Source organism: Euprymna scolopes, chromosome 6 (genome assembly GCF_053919585.1).
Source record: "Euprymna scolopes isolate OS-2025 chromosome 6, ASM5391958v1, whole genome shotgun sequence".
NCBI lineage: Eukaryota > Metazoa > Mollusca > Cephalopoda > Sepiida > Sepiolidae > Euprymna > Euprymna scolopes.
The window spans coordinates 74,854,713-74,874,401 of record NC_136487.1 but is presented as its reverse complement, the minus strand read 5'-3'; the positions used below and the strand labels follow the sequence as shown (position 1 = coordinate 74,874,401).

Genomic DNA, 19,689 nt, shown 5'->3' with positions numbered 1-19,689 from the left:
GACTAAAAAAATATATTTTGCTTATAACATATTTTATTCCCAATAAAATAATTCTGTAAAAGAAACGTTATATTATAAAATACAAGATCTCCATCGAGCCTATAATAACAACATAAACAAAGTACAACTTACATCAGCAGGAGCCAAGATGCCCAAACAGCAGTAGCAGCCAATGATAACAACAATGACAACATACAAGTAAAGATGGCGCCGACTTGTGTTTCACTTCGACATTCAATCAACTGCTAATAATGCATTAAGTTGTCGGAAACTATGTTTTTCATACGCATCCTTCCGCTATGATATATAGTTCATTATAGTGTAGAATTATTGGGCAAAGCACATTGCCCAAGAAAATAACTACACTAAGAGAGACAAGGTTAAGAAAAAATCCGACAGATTAGATATGTGGTAAAATATCTACAAAAAGAACTACGTGACAAACTTAATATGAATTTTCCCACAGACATACCAAGTTTAAATGGAAATAACAAAACACGGATTCAGGAGAACAAGCATCCCTTAACAACAATGGATACCAGACAACAAAACACAATGGCAGACTAAGTGTTTCTACCGATTGCAACGCAAGCCAGTGTCTAGTGCTATGTTTGCATCTCTCATATATAAAGGCTGCGTCATCAACTATCAGCAGCAATTAGTGGTAGCAATCACCTGAACGTCTCATGTGAATTACCTTCTAATAGCAGCAGTAAACAAGAACGCCTTCGCCCTTTCTTTCTCTGACAGTGACATCAACAAATAACGCAAAAGCCGTCATCCTTTCTTTTCTCATAGCAGCAAAAGCCAATCGCACAACGACGGCAACAAGCATTACAATTACAGGATTTTCTAATTCTTTTCTCAAAACTTTTTGTTAACAAAGAATATTTTTAATTAATTACGATTGAACTAACTTTGATGTTACAGGACTTTTCTATCTCGTTTCCAAATTTCAAATTAACTAACCCTGATGCCACAAGACTTTCTATGTTTCCTTCTCCAAACTTTTTTTTTTTAGCAAACACAATTCTATTTAACTCCAGTCTGAACATTTCGGAACTTTCTTATCAGCAAGAGGATTTTTCATTCAATATATTTCATCAATAAATATTTAATTTAAATTCCCCCACCCCAAAAAAATGAAGTAAAAAAACGGAAAGAAACTGAGGCATGTTTATTTCTTGAAAGTAAGAAAAAAAAAATACTCTAGCTGAGATCGAAATCAAAACCTAAAGACAGTGAGTCAAGTATGATAACCTAGGCCAGCTTGCCACAATCTTTAAAAAGTGTTTTCAAACCTACTTATTCTTAACATGAAGCTGTCATATGAATGATTTGTGCATGTAGTCGTGAAACAGTTGATAAACAGATAAAATCCGATGATCCCCCAAATACCAATTTTTCAATTTTGACCCCTTAGTAGCCCTTTTTTCTGGATGAAAGAAGATTAAAAAGTTTTCCACATGTCTGAATACTCTATATACCAAATTTTAAGTCTATAGATCAAAAATTTGTTGAGTATATATGGTAAAGAAGTGTCCTCTCTCTCTCTCTCTCTCTCTCTCACACATTCTCACTTATATAGATATACTAACAGTTTAGCCCGGCTTTGCTTGGGCCCTATATACTGTTCATAACTTGCCCTACGTGTGAATACATTTTATGTAAGATTTCAAATGTTTAGACCAAAAATTGTCTGAGTAATTTCGTAGAGACCGCAGAGGTAAATTTTTTTTAACTTTGACCCCAATTTTGACCTCTTAACATTTATTATTTTGATCTCAAATGAAAATAAAAAGTTTTACCAATGTCCAAGTTACCTACATCTAAAATTTAAAGTCTTTAGACCTAAAATTGGTGGAGAAATTTAGTAGAATCTGCAAAGGTCAACTCTTTCAACTTTGACCTTTTGGTAGCCAAATTTTTGCCCCGAAACTGATTAAAATGCTTGCAGCATGTCTGAATACCCGTTATGTATAAATTTTAAATATTTTGACCCATAATTGGCTGAGTAGTTTGCTAGACACCGCAAAGGTCAAATCTTTTGAACTTTGACTCCTTGGCAGCTCAAATTTTCGACCCAAACTGATTTAAAAGCTTGCCCTATCTCTGAATACCTTTTATGTAAAATTTCAAATGTTTAGACCAGAAATTGGCTGAGTAATTTGGTAGAGACCGTAGAGGTCAAAATTTTTTTAACTTGGATCCCAATTTTAACCCCTTAACATTTATTTTTTGGGGCTCAAATCAAATTAAAAAGTCCATGTCCAAATAATCTGCATTTAAAATTTCAAGTGTTTAGCCCCAAAATTAGCAGAGGAGTTTGGTAGAGTTTTCAAAGGTCAAATCGTTGAACTTTGACCCCTTGACAGCCAAATTTCTGGACAAAAACTGATTAAGAAGATTTTCCCAAATCTCAGTACCCCTTACAACAAATCTCGAGTCTCTAGACTGAAAATTGACAGTATTATTTGGCAGGGAAATGTACACAGACACACACAAACACATTTTCACTTTTATAGATATATAGGTAAGAATATAAAAGCAAATTTATACAGTTCAGATCGATATTTAACAACAGATTTATTAATAAATAAAACAGTAAATTCAAGATTATATAATTCTATGATTTAATAACAATTTCTAAATAAAATAACTTTGATATGTGTTTCTAGAAGAGTCAGAGGAAATGACATGTAATCCAGACTGCATCCACTTCTCCAGAAAGTCAAAAAAAAAAAAAAGAAGACAAATCCAATCTGGAGAAAACTTTCAGAAAATGTCAAATGGATGATCAGAGATTTGAAAACAAAAACTAATCAAATTTGATTAAAAACATTAAAAAAATAAGGAGAGTGCTGGAATGAGCAGCCTGAATTATTTGTGCTTATTTCTGTTTCTCCGAGTAACATGCATAAAAGTGATTTTATTCTTAAATTGTTATTAAATCATAGAATTGTATAATCTTAATGTGTGAGAACATTTAAAATTGTAAGGGACAAATAAAGATGAAATGAACACGTTTAAAAGAAGATGATGTTTACCTGTGCCTTGAGTTGATGAACCAGAATTGGTAGCAAGCTTCCCTGCAAGTGTTGATGTGCCAATTGCACCAACCTGCGAGAGGGGTGTACTACCGTGGATGAGAGATGGGCCAGTGGTCATAGTATTCATTTGGTTGGAGATAGGGGTGGCTTGGATCTGAAAAGAAGCCAAATAAAGTCTTTGCAGTTAAGATACTCTGAATACAATTTCATAGAGATACAAAATAAAATTAAAAAAAAGAAATTAACTCGTCAGTTATGGAAGAGGAAAAGAGGTTAACTGGAATGAGATATAGTGGGGATGGTGAAGAAACCGAGAGTGGCAGAGACCGGGATGGAAGATATGATGTGGTGAGGGGAGGGGGCTGGAGACAGAGAAAGGAGACAAAGATGAATATAAAAAGAGAGAGGGCAAAATAAGTCAAAGATGAGGTTGAAGACAGTTGGGGAAGCAAAGATCGATGAAGAGGCTGAAAGATGAGTGCTTGGGTAGTGAGAGTGACATAAAACTAGGGTAAGAAAAAGCTGAAGGGGAGGTTTTGAGAAAAGAGTCAGAGAGGAGAGAGTGGAGAGCCTGATGAAAAACAAAAAAAAAAAAAAGATTATTCATGTTTTAGATATTTCTGTAATGAAGCACAAAAGGATCAAGAATAATTATATTTTTAAAAAAATTCTATAATTGTATCACATTTTATTAAAAACTTCAATAATTGCATCACATTTTATTTTTTTTAATTTCTATAATTTTATCACATTTTATTTAAAAAATTTCTATAATTGTATCACATTTTATTAAAAAAAACATTCTATAATCGTATCACATTTTATTAAAAAAAATTTCACATTCATGAGAATGACCAATATTTGTAGAGCGAAATACACATGCAACATTTCTTTTTTAATAGTTACTTCTGTTTAATCATTTTTTAATTAGAAATGGAATAGTTTTCTCAATCTTTTTTCGTCTTCAAATCACAAAAAAATCTCATTTCTACAAAGAATCAAAACTTCAAACGAAATAAGTTCATTTCCTTGACCTTGTCACCTAAATAAGATCAGTGAACTCCAAATTCAATCTACTTTTGTTTATATTTAGTATAAGCATCATCTATATATATATAAAAGGCAAAATGTGTGCGATCATTTTATTTATGTCTCGCAAAGGCTTATTTTGCCAACGGTCCTGGGGGGGTAACTATCGCTTATAACTGTTTATATACGCCCTAGATAATAATATCTAGGATTTGGGAATGCGGGTCGCCTCTAGATTTATTCACATCGATTTTTACAAAATTATTGCTATTTCAGCCCGACTTGTGTTCATTCAGCTTTTTTGTATAAAACCAAAACTAATTCAAAGCTAAGGTTCTGTTCCCGGCATTCGCACCGGAAAACGTCCAAAAGCAATCAGCTTTGATCAATGTGGGGCCCAAACTCCTTATATCAGACAATTGCTATTCAATCTGGACAATGGGGAGCTGGTTTCCCCCCTCCCTAACATCTTGGGGAAAAAAACAGTCAAAGTTGAGTAAACAAACCCAAAAACTGTCCCGCAATAAAAGTTAACTGCGCGACTTCTATTTGACCTCATTAATGAGGTCAAATAGAAGTAGCAGAGTTAACTTTTATTGCAGCCACGTGTCAATTCTGTTTTTAATACTTAATTAAATAAGTTCAAACGTGTTTCCGTTAGTATTTCGCGGTGGCCCAATAGTTAACGTCGCATGTTTTTTTTCACACTTTAATTTCCAACTTTGCCTCAAGGGTTTGGGTTCGATCCTCATACTTACCAAAACTTTTTTTTTATTTTAATCCCCCCTCCCCCTCCAAAGTTTTGACTTACCCAAAACCACACACACCTCCAAACACCCAGGCAACGTATAATAAAAGCGACACTAATTCTGGCGGTATTTTTCCGGTCGCGATCGCCAGAAATGTCCGAAAGCAATCAGATTTGATCAATGTGGAAATATTTTCATTATATCAGACAATTGCTATTCAATTTGGACAATCCCCTTTTTTTATGGGGAGCTGGCACCTTCCCAACATCTTGGGAAAATAAAAATAAAAAAAGCGTTCCTGCAGTAAATAAAATGCTACCCCGCAGTCAAAGTCATTAAAACGTGCACCTGCCAATTCTAAATAGTTAAATAAATTCAAACGTGTTTCCATTAGTATTTTGTGGTGGCCCAATGGTTAACGTCGCACATTTTTTTTCACACTTTAATTTCAAACTTTGGCTCAAGGGTTCGGGTTCGATCCTCATACTTACCTACCAAAACTTTTTTTTTTATTTTAACCCCCCCCCCCACCTCCCGGAGTTTTGATTTATCCAAAAACACACACACCTCCAAACACCCGGGCAATGCCGGGTACCCCCCCCCGCTAGTCTATAATATAAATCTCAACTGTTTATTTAAATGTATGTATGTATGTATGTATGTATGTATGTATGTGTGCCTAAAACTTTCGACAGAGGGGACAGATTTTCGCAAGATCAGTATTGTTTTGAAGCTCGACCCTTTGGATGACAAATATCGAAAAATTGGCTAAAAACATTAATTCCTTCATCCTCAACTAGACACTTTTCTACAAGGAAGGGTCGCTTTTTTTGCCAATATTTTCAAAAATCATCCCCTCTTTTCGGTTGACTAGCCTTAATTTAAACTTTTCTTTTTTTTTTTTTACATAGGCATCACCACTTATCAAGGCCAAGAGGCCACTCAAGGATAAGGATTAAAGAGTGTACAGTAGACATTGGACAATATAGTAATCATTAGTAATGAAAATTTGGTAAATTTGATAACTTATATAGAACGGCTCATCAAGAACTTGTTTACGTCAGACTTGAACACAACCATATTGTAGTCAGCCAGAAAGCAGGAAAACGGAAGACAATTCCACAGGCGTGCAGTTCTAAGAAAGAAGCTTTGTTCATGGAATCTACGTTTAGGTTTAAGCACAGATAAAGAGTGGGGGGAATTATTGATAGTGTGTACAGCTAGACGAGTGTTTCTTGTGAAAGTTTGGCGAGGGGGGGGGCCATAGATTGAAGCTCAGTTGAACACCTTCCATGAAAATAACGATACATCAGAGACAAACTCGCAACATCTCTTCTGTGAGATAGAGGTTGCAAGGAAGAGAAAAGGACATCTCCTACGAGGCTACGAAGTCTATTTTGAACTCTATCAAGGCAGGACAAGTCCTTTCTAGCAGCTCCTGCCCAGATGTGGCAACAATATTCCATCCTTGGACGTACCTGGCTCTTATATAGATAGAGAATAGCATCAGCAGTGAGATATTTACCGGATCCCACGATTTTTCCAGCGACCTTGGCAACAGATTTGATGTACGTGTTCCATTTAAGATCAGGAGTAAAGGTTTCGCTACTTCCGGTTTGGTGATGGACACAACGGCAAAGACGTCACTTTTTTTTTCACATTCTTTTCCTCCTTCACGGTATGGGTTCAAGCCTGCCTACTACCACTTTTTTTTTTTTTTTTTTTTGCTCAACACACACTTCCAAACACCCGGGCAATGCTGGGAACCCGTTAGTTTACTGATAAGAACAAAACGATTTGCATACTCTCTCCAGAGAACTTCATCATACAATTGAGAACAAAACTTTACATCTACGAGAAAGTTGTCTTGTTGTGTTCAAGATTCCACTTTTTGCAAGGAGGTTTTGCTGTTCTCCCACATACAGTGCCTAGTATTTTCAAATAGTCACTCATTTGGTACTGTTCAGGTTAAATGTTGCATAATTTTAGTGATTTAACAAAAACCAGCTTGTCAACATGATTACGTCGCATATTTACTGGTAGGTTAGAATTAATAATGGTTGACATTGCTTCAAATAAATTAAAAGTAAGGTTATCTTTACAATTATTGTTTCCATTTCAATTCCGGTTGTTCCTTTGTTTTTAATTAATTTTTTACAGTATCTGTTGTTTATTAAATTGTTGGGTGAAAGTAGAAAAACAAGTAAAAAGGAACCGGAAGTGAAATAGAAACAGTAATCATAAAGATGACTGAAAAGTAATACCAATGTATTTTGACAAAAATTTATAAATTAATGTGAGATGGACATGAGAAAAATTGCACATTTCATTTTTAGAATACTAAGTAAAAAATAAAAGAAAAGAAATATAAAATAAATTTAAGTTTATAGAAGGCAATACAATGCAAAGGTGTAACAGAAAGACACAAACTGAAGCAAATTAAGATATAATCTTGGAATAAGCTATGTAGATTCACCTTTATTAAGACAATATATATATATATAATGTATTGTCTTCTTACTTGTGTTAGTATAATCGGGTGGAGGATTCATATTGTAATATTTCGAGAATATCCCTTCATCAGACATTTGTTCAACTTTCAAATGTGCATATTATGACCATTATAAAATGAGCAAATTCTACAGAAATAAGAAATTAATTTGTTTTAAATCTATTATTATTTTACACAATTTGTGAAAGAAAGAAAATAAAGTATGAACATTTATTTTTTATTTTAGCAAATTGAAATGTTAAATTAATTCTCCTTGCATTACTACTTTGGATATATGATTAGGCAAATGGATACAGCCTCAGACTATGGAATCGGTCTGGAATCGGTCTAAACAAGTTCAAAATCTATTGGATCTAGTGTCTTCAACCACACACTAATAATGTTAGGGAAAGGTATGAACCCATACTTTCCTTCTAGTTACAGGTAAAATAGTAACTGATATTCAATTAATCATCAACAATAGATATTGTGTTTTAGCATTAAATAACAAAAAAGGGTTGATATGCTGGTTGCTTTTGCTGTTTTATCAACCAATGCTAAAGATTAAAGATAAATTACATATATTTAATAATATACATGTATAACATCATCACCAACTTTTTACTGTAGTTTAGATGATGGAGTCTACAGGCTCATACCAGATATTCCGGTCCCACATAACTGCTTCCATATCTCACCTCTCAACATTAGCATTCCTTTGCAATGGCATCTGGTTATGAGAGCATTCTACTTCTGGAGTAAGTAGTAGGGTTTCACAGAAGTAGGGAAGGAATAACTTCATTTACTGCTCTAGAATAATGTCTTGCAAACAGAACACGTCTTGCTTTGACAACAGATGATGCAAATGGAAGTTCACCATAGATTTGTTGTTTGATTAGATGGGTCTTTATGAGAAACTTTGGAGTCTCATGAGCAGGTGGGTATATGTATCATTCAGGAATATTTCCAACTTTTTGGTAAGTGTTTGTGTTTCCAAACCATAGAAGAGAAAGGGCTGTATTATAGATTTATAAATTTTCAATTTGATGTTTTTTCTTAGATGTGATATTCATATTTTGCTCAAATCATTAGAAGTAGACCATGCCATCTCTTTTCTGATGTTGAAATCTTTGAATGAGGATGCGATGAAGAATCCTAGGTACTTATAATCATCAACCTGTTTCAGTGATATTTGATTCAATGTTGTGATACTGTGATAGGAGTTGATAAAAGAGTATTCATATATTCAGTTTTTGTCTCATTGAGGTACAGCCAATACAGTTACAGACTTGCTCAATAAATTGTAGAGGAGTTGCAAGTGATTGGCTAATTAGTGCAATGTCATCAGCAAAATCGATGTTTGTCAGGTGGACAGCTAGATGATACAAGCTTTGTTGAGGTTTTATCTGATACTCCTTTGTGTGGTATGCGCAAGATGTAGTCCACAAAAGAAATGAAGAGAAACGAGGCCAGGATGTCACCTTGGAGTATGCCTGCCTAGATCAAAAATGACTCCGTCTTGCCATCTGGTGTTAATATAGTAATGGTTGTGCCAGTGTAAAGAACTTTGATAGCATCAATTAACTTTGTTGGTATACCATATAATCCTAGAACCTCAAACATCTTATCTCTGTCAACTGAGTCAAATACTTTTGAAAAATCAACAAACACAAAAGCAAGATCTATGTTGAAGGCTTCTGACTCCTCCAGGAACCTGCGAATGTATAAGATTTGATTAAGAGTCGATTGTCCCTCCTAAAATCATTCTGGTTCTTTCTGAGTAATGGTTCAACAGAAGGAATGAGTCAGTTATCATTTTGTTGTAAATTTTAGCAGCAATTGACATTAGGGATATATCTTTATAGTTTGTGTCAAGCAAAAGATCTCCCTTTTTAGGCAATGGTATTACCTGGGACTGGCACCAAAGTTTCTGCCAATGTGACCAGATCAACAAACTCACTTGTTCTGTACACATTTTTCAATACTGTCAAGATGTCCTCAAATTTAAGCCTGTCTCTAAGACGCACATTACATATTCATTGCATTATTCTCAAACCATTGGCTAGCTCTCACACTGTGTACATATGCCTGATAAACTCTTGACTTGGTTGACAATGGTAATGCACTGCTATTTAGTAATGGTAGAAGTTCATGTATCTAAAGATTACAAGAAAATATTTTTCTTTTATAGAAAAAGAAGGTAAACGATTTTATCTTGCCACGTTTTTAAATTTTATCTACAGTTTGCTGTTTATCAACTGAGTCTGTGTGACAAGCATCTGAATGCTGTTGCCAATCTTTCCTTTGACGCTTTTCACTTAAAAAAGATACACAAGTCTTGTAGATTAGTAAAATAATTTTCAGAAAAATGAGCCAAGCAGCAACATGTGGGGAAACAATTATGTGCATAAAGCAACATGTTATGCACAGTTCATGTAGGAAATGACTTGCAGAATTGAGCCTACTCAAAAGAGTAAAGTTTCAGGTTACGTTCTTTAAGACACTTTAGGAAAATTAACAAATAACACTAACATCAAAGCTATCCATATTTTAAAAAAAGTTTATAGATATAGTTTTAATTGAATAAATTACAAAAGTTCAAAAACATTTTTAACAAAATATATATTATCATACTAAAAACTAAATTAATCAATGTTTTTTTCTCTAAGACTATTGTATTTCTGCTGTGTTTAAAAGAATAATGACACATTGATATATGAAAATACAACAATATTTCTTTATTGTCGGTGACGATGATGGATGGTTAGTTGGTTGGTAGGTAGGAGGAAGATGCAGGTACAGGAATTCAACAGGTTGATTCTTCACAAACCCAAATTGTCAATCAACTTTGATATCCATTTTTAGTTGTTATTATATAACCATCTGGGACCACCTCAAACTCCTCCCTGGGACAGCGTTGTCACTGTAGCCACACTCTCTATTTTATTCAGTGATGGTTGTTTCAATGAATTGACTTGACTATTGATTGGATTACACCCGTGTATACCTTTTACCAAAAATGACCTTTCAAACGTCCAACATTTTATTTATCTTTTTGACAATCGATCATGTTTGTTGTTTCTTCTCCTACAGGTGCTTGGTCTTAGGCTCATTATTTTTTTTTTTTTTTCAAATGATGTTGGGAAACTATTTTATATTGTTTCTTGCATATTGTTGTCAAGTGCACATATTCTTATCAAAAATGATTTCTTGATACACACAACCTGGATATTTAATATGATTTTCCTATATATTCTAATCATACAAAATACAGATTAATGATTAAAATAATAATTCATTTTAATTGTCCTAATTAGCCATAGTCTGCAGTTAATTAACTCATCAAGTAGCATATCTATTACTAACTTTCTATCACTTTTACCCTCTCTTACTGTATGTTCTTTGACCCACCCCTATCCACCACTCTTATTTACTCTATAAGTAGTCTATTTGCATTCCACTCTCTATCTCCCTCTTTCCAGTCAAAGATAATAAATAAAATAAAGAATACAAAAGATAGGAATAACCCATTCTAACCAAAATTAAATATCACCAGAATAGTAATATTATTTAATCAGTTGTTGAAGAAAGAGAGACTAATTTTGGATTTTTTTTTTTTGCAAGTTCACTTTTTTCTGATTCAGTTTAATTCAGCATGTCACATTTTTTTTTAATATATTTATAAATTCCTAAAAACTTCCTTTAAACTGATTTTTATCAACAAATAATACATCCAATAAGTTAAATAGTTCAAAATAAAAACATAAAATCAACAAAAAACACCCGTCTAGCAGAAAACACTATCAATAATTTCCCCCACTCTTTATCTATGCCTAAACCTAAACATAGGTTCCATGAGCAAAGATTCTTTCTTAGAACTGCACACCTATGGAATTGTCTTCCGTTTTCCTGCTTTCCAGCTGACTACAATATGATTGTCTTCAAGTTTAATGTAAACAAGTTTTTGATGAGCTGGTCCATATAAGTTAACAAATTTACCGAATTTCCATTACTAACGATTACTATATTATCCAATTTCTACTGTACACTTTTTAACCCTTATCCTCAAGTGGCCTCTTGGCCTTGATAAGTGATGATGCCTATGTAAAAAAAAAAAAAAAAAAAAAAAAAACATGATATAAAAGTTAGCAAAGGAATTTTTTTAAGTTAATGCTGTTGATGATATAAAAGAATGTAATATTTCAATGTTATTTAAATAACTTAATATTTTCCTTTTTTTCTTTTACTCCATTCTATTTCTATTATTTTATCAACAACATCTCTTTGCATTTCTTTCGAACACAACTTTTTTTTTTGTCCTTCTTCACCATCTTCGATGCTAATAGCAGTATTTTGACTTTAATTATGCTGTTCAAATTAATCTGATTATTGCGTATATATATTTCTCTGCTGAAAGTTCATAAAAGAAATTTCTCCAAAGTTTACAAATATTTTCTTTTAAATGTTGTCGTTTGACACCATTTTAAAATACTATGCCTATAAAATCTTTTTTAAATAATCTGTATTTGACTCATGTTACCCAAAATATAGTGAAGTCAATTTAGTTTTAATTTTTATTTGTGTGAACATTTTTTAACTTAAAGTAGACGACTATTATAATCTTCAATTTAAAATGAGTTGTCTCCCTTTGAAAATTTATTTTTATTTTTAGGTGATTATTTAAAAATGCTTCATTGTAGCAATTGTCAGGGTTATAGAACGCCATTTTTAAAATAAATTTTTACTAATTACATTATTATATTGCCAATAACATGGTACGATATTATATTGCCAATAACATGGTACAACAATAGCAAGTGAAAATTGACAAGTCAAAAACAAAGTTTAATTTTACAGTTTAAATGACTTTGAAAATTCAACAAGGTAATTTTATATGCTAGTAGGAAATCAAATATATCTTTACAGTAATGAATAGGATGCTTTCATTTATTTAATAAGTCGTATATTTTTTATTAAAGAAGAAATGCATAAGAACAGAAGGATGACTATGGCATTTAGATTAAATAAATTATGTTTTGCTGAAATTATTTAAAGTGTAACATCAAATTATGTTCTTTTAAATTGACTTAATTCTAAATAAATCATCTACATATGCTCTACAAGCATTTAGAAAAAGCAGACTTTCATTACAGAAAGCCCTAATCTCTATTCACATAAATTTAAGTATATATATTAGTGTAGGAATTAATTTATCAGAACTGGAAAAGTCAGAACTTTGGGGGTATTGGAATCAATATCATAATTAGAAAATTTGTACTGATTTTCCGATGGCAAAAATTATTCTTTTTTTTTTGGGGGGGGGGGGGGGTATCGAACTTCATTTTTTTTCATTGCTAATACTAATGATAAACTGATAAACATTTATTGATTTTAAACTACCAGTAAAACTTAAATCTATATATCATTCCCCACATATTTATTTTTATGTTTGTGGAAGTATATGCACATATTACATGGGCCTTTATGGTGATCCAAAAATTTTTAAAAAAACAAGAAATCTATAGATGAATATTCAGATTTACAAAAGATCTGTATCTAGAATTTAAAAGAGAATTGGTTATTGTATGAGAATTTGGAAAAATAATGGAATCGTCCTGTCACTAATTTCTATATATAAGATTCACACCTAACCAAATTAATCGATCATTATGAATTTTGGAAAACAGCTGCAGGAAATGTGGAGTATATTTTGTTTACTTTTGTTTTATGCAAAGGAGGTGGAAGATGTTTGTATAACTCCATATAACTATGATTATTTTTGTAAAATTTTCATGATCAATTAATAAATATTCCCTAAAACTTTGGAGTTTTAGGAGTATCTAAAAAGGTTTAAAGGGCATTATATGGACACGATCTCCGATTTGACAATTCAAATGTATCAAATTTGCATTAAATTTGATCCATATTCATTAGACAACAATGAAATAAGAGTTGCTGAATTTAAATTTCTTCTGAAGGCTCCTTAAGCTGAAGCCTTAAATTTTAAGCATTTTCTAAAATCATGTAATAGATTTTCATTAAAATTGTAATAATGATTCTAGACACGCAGTTGCATGACATCTTGATTTTAATCTTTATGAGGGAACATACAAGTTACGCAAAACTGTTCTATTCAAGAAATTAATTTTATCCATCCTGACATGGATGTTTTTCTATTAACTTATAATTGTCTACATTTCTTCAGCTCTCCTGCACAATTACCCAGTCTGATAGTACCTAAACTATATATATATATATATATATATATATATATATACACACACACTCAAAATATCCTATCCTTGTCTTTTTCACTTGTTTCTGCTTCTACTGTACTGACGATTAACTATCAGTTTAAAGTAACCATTTTTTGGAGGTTGAAAGTTCAATCCTTACTACAAGCGATAATAACTAAGAATAACATTTCTACCAGTCATGGTTGATGTAACAAGAACAATCTAGTCCCAATGGATTAAATAATGGATTCAGTTTGAAATTCTGCATCAGTTCCCATGTTTCGTGTAAACATTCCCAAGTTCAAAAATATGCATCTGAAGGTGGGAGGTTACATCAGCCAAAATGTTGTTAAAATGACAATGAAGATGAGAACAATAGTCCGAATAATCAATATACTTAAAATATTCATTAAAAAAATAATTACTCTTTTTTTCTTTTTGTTTTAGAAAAATCCTGATCAGAGTCAATGTTAACTTTGGTTTCTTTTGTAAACTAATATTGTAAAATACTAATAATATCCTTTTAAAGTGTAAATGTTATTTTTGGGATGCAACAAATTATTAGGCATGATTGATAGAGTCCTGTGCTTTGTCACCATGATATGGAAAATAGATAATTGGTTAACTTAATCATGAATTTTTGTTGTTGACTAAACTTTACCAAATTACACCATCCTGAAGCCTCTTCCTACTCCTACGCTAACAATGGAAACTTTGCTAACACATAAAAACATTCAAAATTTGCTGATCTTCTCTCAACTGAGTAGTGAACTGCAAACAACCAATCGTGAAAGACTGTAAACTATTAAGAAATCTACTTGATACAAAACAAGGCTTTATAAGAAGAAAACAGCTAACACTAAATGTAATGAAGAGAAGTATGAATATATCTTTGCATCCAAATAGATTGGCAATAAACTTAGCAACTTTTAACATGTATATTATATATCAAATGATATCAATGTATATTATATATCAAATGAAGAATCCCACAGGAAAACAAAAGTATGAAAATTATAGTAAAACAATCAAGAAATGATGTTTAAATTTTGTGGGGCATGTCATGAGGTAGAGTGAGAATACTACAGTTCGAATTGCTCTAAAAGAAGTTCTAACCCCAACTGATATGAAGAACAGTTAACTGAATGCAATATGGAAAAAAACTGTTGTAAACGATTGGGACTGTGGTGCCTTTGCTATTAACACCAAACATCCTAAGAAAATGATCTGCTATTAGCAAACATTACAGAATACAAAAAATTATGGTGAAATATAGTGAAGATAGTCATACAATAATGAAACGCAAAAGAGGAAAAATAATACAGACTTTAGTGAAGAAACATATCATATAAGATAAAGATACCCTCCCCTTCTTAACATGATACAAAAGCAATTCTGATTTAAGGAAATGAATAATAACTAGTCAAGTAAATAAAATATAATTAAATTAAAAATTTTGGAAAACCAATGCCATATTATTTTTTATTAAAGGAGAAATCACTTTTTAATTATTTTTAGGGTGGATGGCACTGAAAGTCTCAGAAAAAAAAATAATTCAAAAAATTATTTTTCATTTAATAAACAATTATACAGTATTACTCGATTTTCTAAAATTTTCAAATTTAACCTTACAACATAATGCTTTTAAAAAATATGACTAACTCCTTCTATTCAATTTTTGTGCCAATTATGTGGATTAGCTCTGACTTCAATACAATCATTAATGAAATCAATCATACAATTTTCCTCTTCTATTGGCCACCACCCATGGACTTAAAAACACCAACTATATGAGGAAAAAGAAAAAGAAATAAGATTACAAAGTCTTCTTCTATGATTAAGGTGGATGCCACCAAAAGTCTCAGAAAAAAATAATAATTCAAACATGATTTTTTTTTTTATTTAATAAAAAATTATCAGCATTACTTAGTTTTCTAAAATTTTCAAATTTAATCTTATGAAATAATGCTTTCAAATGATGTAATTAGCTGTATTTAAAATGGAGTTAAATTGAAAATGATTGTCATCTCCTAAAAGAACAAAACATCAACCTTGACATAGAGAGGGCACAAAATAATAAGAGAATACAACAATATTTGTTCTTAATAAACTTGTGACTTAACTTTTATGACATTGATGAACTCCAGTTTCAGAAAGTTATAAAAGCAAATTTTTCATCAGTAAATATTATGCATACATGTTGTAGTTCTTGTCTGTTTATTTATTTATTCACAAATTCCTCCAGAGCTTTCTGCCCTAACCATATTACATTCTGAAATTATATAATCCAGTATTTTTGGATTAATATATTTCATTTTGATAGAAGGGGTGCAATATGATTGTGGGATCTGCATTATGCCTGATATCCCTAAGAAAGAAATATATTGTACTTTATTTTATTTATAATCTCAGGAAATACCAAATGTGTCTTGAAAAGGGAGGGAATAAAGACTATAAATTTACAAAAAATTATTTCATGGTCACTTCACTTACATCCTCCCTCACATTCAATCAATGCTTAGTACATCCTTTGGGTCCCAATCCAAAAATTGAATATCATAACATGTAAAAAAAAATAAAAATAATAATAATATGCTGTTATGGGTTGGAAAACAAACCAAAAAAAAAAAAAACAGGGTTTCTCATTCCATCCTGAACAATACCAGATCATATTGCAATTACTAACATAGAAGCCATTGAAAATGCAAGGATTATTAATACATGGACAAGCACCTCTCAATTTAGAAATTTAAAAAAAATGCAGTAAATAAATTAACAGGAAATCTCTTTGATATACTTACATATTAGAGGAAACTAAGTATCTACACCAAAAATTAGAAAAAATTATCTTGTAGAATTTTAATCTCCATATTTTGATTGCAGAAATTCTCCTCTGGACCAAAGTACCATAGGTTTTCAACAACAGATGCCACATACAAATTCAATACATCTACCCTAATAACCATTATCTTATGTAGCTTACAACCACCATTTTTGCTACTTTCACTTGTGATAATAAAATGCTACATTCCATCCAATGAGCAACACCATCACAATCGCCACATCTACAGAGGAAGGAGTTCCTATTTTTCTCTCTCATTATTTAGTGGTCTCATCACTATCAGTTGACACTATGACAAATTCTATATTTTCTTACGATATGGTGCTTGCACCACCATTAACTGGTTATTACATACACACACATAACATAATCTTTTCATTTTCCGATTCACAATAATAAAGTCTCCCTAGCCTGATTCTGTCCATTCTGATTGGATAAGCTCTGACCATTCTTATATTCAGGATTAACAGTATTCACATCACAAACAAATATTAACCTACCATTTAAATATGGCGTCACAATTATACCTATTTTTCCGCTCTGAGTACATTGCTGCATTCTTTTTTCTTATATTATGCTGACAAAACGCACTGTACCTTTATTAAATGAAATCAAGTACATTGGTTCTTTTCGTTTTTACACTTACTGCGACACGCCAAAATTTAGGTAGATGACGAACACACAGACATAGAAACACACAGGAGAAATAAACACCAGAGTGAGACAACAGAGAGAGAGAGAGAGAGAGAGAGAAAGAGAGAGAGAGAGAGAGAGAGAGAGAGGGGTGGAGAGGAAATAAAAACTTTTCTAGATTTCTTTTTATGCCAAAAACAATAATACAAAACATTATTTTTAGTAAACAAAATATTCTACATTGAGTAAATCGCTGCCTTCTTTTCATTTTTATGTGAATTTTCACTATTTTACATTTATTGCGACACAGGAAAATTCATGTAGATGCCAAACACATGGACACAGAAACACACAAGAGAAATAAACACCAGAGTGAAACAACAGTAAGTGAGAGAGAGAGAGAGAGCGAGGGGGGGGATAAAAACTTTTCTAGATTTCTTGTTATGCTGAAAATACAATAATACAAAACATTATTTTTAGTAAACGAATGATTCTACACTCGGAGTAACTTGCTGCCTTCTTTTCATTTTTATGATGCCGACACTATCTAACAAAGTCTTTATTTCCTCTCTCTCTCTCTCTCTCTCTCTCTCTCTCTCTCTCTCTCTCTCTCTCTCTCTCTCATATATGTGTGTGTGTGTATAGAGAGGGGGGAGGGAGAGTTGGGAAAAATATATAATAAACTATGTCATTTATTAATTAACTTAAGGATACATTTTTATAATTAAAAAAAAAAACAGTTTGCCACACTAATTCCTTCTTATAAAAAACATAAATTTTGCCGGGGGGGGGGGGGGTCATTTAAACAAACTGAGCCACAGCAACACATGGCCGGATACGGCTAGTTAAAAATAAAAATCAGCTTGTCATATTTTTCTGATTTGCCATTGAAACAAACACACATAAAACAGGGGAGATAAATCAGTCTGTCATTTCACCAAGTCATAATTAGGGCTAGGACAACAGAATACTCTTTTCATTGTTTTTACTCTCGAGTATATATTTGACACAATTAATCAACCAAGAACCACATCACTCTACATAAAAACATAAGATATCAATAGATATATACCTAAGAGTCAAAACAAGGAAAAGAATATGCTGTTGTCCTAGCCCTAGTCATAATCAATGGCAAATCGGAAAAAATAAGATAAAACTGACTTAAAATTCTACTGGATAATTTTGCCTACTTTTGTTTATTTTTGCCTGATGTGTGAATATGACAAAGAATTTTTCTGTTAATCTTTTTGCAACTTGATGAGTATAGCTTTCTAAAACAAAAGGTTCATCAGCCAATTATTGGAACATGTTTTTGAAAACAATACATGGCCTTTCCTTTAAGTTCACAAAATTTTTGTATTCATTTCAATCAACAGTGTTCTTTTTGCTTAGTATTTTCAAAGAGTAGGTAGGAGTAAATGATCCTACTCTAAATACTAAGTGCTCATGTTTCAACCTATGATACCATAGAGAAATACAAAATAAATCTAATTTGAATAATTTTTAGTATTACATTGTGTTACATCGTTTCATATTAACCATTATGAAGACTAGCGATTAGACAGCTAATAAAAAAACAATTGATATTTTTTTTACAATTAAAAGTCATACAAAAACTCAAAAATCCTTAAAATATACATAACAAAACTGACCGAACATTTCTTTATTTTAAATTAAAACTTAAACATTATGCACTATTTTTCAGTTTCTTTCATAACACAAGATTTTCAATAAATAATTCCTGACACATTTTTTCATTTGCTTACAGCTAAACAAACCATAAACACTTAAAAAATGTTCAAGAAATATTTGTTTTCATTTTTCTATATAATTATATTGATTAAACCGCTTATGTTGTAATTATTAAATCCCCTACAAATATTCAATTAATTTATATATAAAGTGAATATTTACATAATTCTCAGTGCTGTTTATTTTCATTAGTATAGATCAAGAATAACTGGCAACAAGTATAAAATTTAATGCAGTGTTAAAGATAAACACCATAATTCTGTAAATACTTGGTAAAAAAATTATTAAAGAACACCACATTCCGATAACATGGAATCATCAATTAGAGGTCTTAACTTCTTGCATCCGTATGTACATTTTTAACATTGCAAATTATTTTGACACTTTCTTAAAATAGATTAAATAACCGGTTTGAATTTCATTAGCTGGTAAAGCTATGGTAACATAAACACTTGAAATTAATAATTCTATTCTATTATTTCTTTTTATTTTCTTGTGTATAAAAAATTAATGATTGATTTGCATTGTATTGAGTTCTCTTATTCAAGATCTCCTATGAAAAACACTCCATTCTTCATAGATCCAACTTATATATATGTATATATATATATATATATATATATATATATATATAAGTACAAAAATATCTACCAAATAAATTGTGTGTAGAGTTGAAAAAAGTGAGTGGAATAATCTAAAATTGTTTCAGCTGTAAGTAGTTTCTGGAGTAAACAGCCCTTTGATCATAATTAGTAAAATGTCATCATTGTGATATAACAAAGCCTCTGATCATCTTATGACCTGCTAAGATTACCGAGCTGTCCTGATTAATGTTTAATTACAAACGTTTTTGTCCGATTTTGAGGAGGGTAACAAGTTATCGATACATGCATTGTTCTAATTCAGA

The 19,689-nt window shown here is 31.6% G+C and overlaps 1 pseudogene across 1 annotated transcript in view; it reads right to left on the bottom strand.

Annotated features, from left to right (window-relative positions):
- Positions 1 to 19,689, bottom strand: part of LOC145277709 (homeobox protein homothorax-like) — a 66,166-nt pseudogene that overhangs the window by 13,967 nt on the left and 32,510 nt on the right. Inside the window, exon 3 of the transcript XR_013868198.1 lies at positions 3,048 to 3,204. The product of XR_013868198.1 is annotated as a homeobox protein homothorax-like (transcript). The remainder of the gene's footprint in view (positions 1 to 3,047; positions 3,205 to 19,689) is intronic.